The 651-nt window shown below is 50.8% G+C and overlaps 1 protein-coding gene across 1 annotated transcript in view; it reads left to right on the forward strand.

Annotated features, from left to right (window-relative positions):
* Positions 1–651, forward strand: part of GGTA1 (N-acetyllactosaminide alpha-1,3-galactosyltransferase) — a 34,951-nt gene that overhangs the window by 8,909 nt on the left and 25,391 nt on the right. The window lies entirely within an intron of this gene.

The raw sequence follows: 651 nt of genomic DNA on the forward strand, positions 1-651 counted from the left end.
TCCTCCCTCCTCCCTTTCACACCTTTCTCAGTTCTGTCTGTCCTGCCCCCACGTCCTGTTACCGACCACCACCCCTTCCTCAACCCAGCCACTCTGTAGTGAGAGAACTTCAGCAATTTCTTCTTGTTTTTTGAATACAAGAAGTTCTCCTGTCAGCCTTTTATCTATGCGGTTCCCCAAATATTCTCATCAATTCGCATGGTGCTTTTTATCCCTTTCCACCCTGTCTTCCTCCCTTGGGACTATTTTTACCTTCACAGTGGGCCTTCCCTGACCCCCTGCACCAAAGTACTTCCTGCTGCTCTCCAGGGGCCCCTCTCTTTCAACCACAATTTCACATAGCAAATGGAGAAATACCTCTGTGCCTGCTTGTGCATTATTTGTTTGCAAATGTGCGGTGGGGCTAGAATGGGTGAGCTGGGAAGTGGATGAGGCCTAGATTGTAAACCCAGGGTCATTTTCCCCTCTGAGCAGGGAACGTGTAGTTTGTACACCAAGGGCAGGGAGTCCCACAGTCATGTGCTAAAAGGTGGGGTGATCTGACCCCTGGAAGCTGTTTTGTTTTGTTTTTGAGTTGGAGTCTCACTCTGTCGCCCAGGCTGGAGTGCAGTGACACGCTCATGGCCACCACAGCCTCAACCTGCTGGGCTC

Source organism: Carlito syrichta, unplaced genomic scaffold (genome assembly GCF_000164805.1).
Source record: "Carlito syrichta isolate Samal-C Ts95f unplaced genomic scaffold, Tarsius_syrichta-2.0.1 Scaffold136857, whole genome shotgun sequence".
NCBI lineage: Eukaryota > Metazoa > Chordata > Mammalia > Primates > Tarsiidae > Carlito > Carlito syrichta.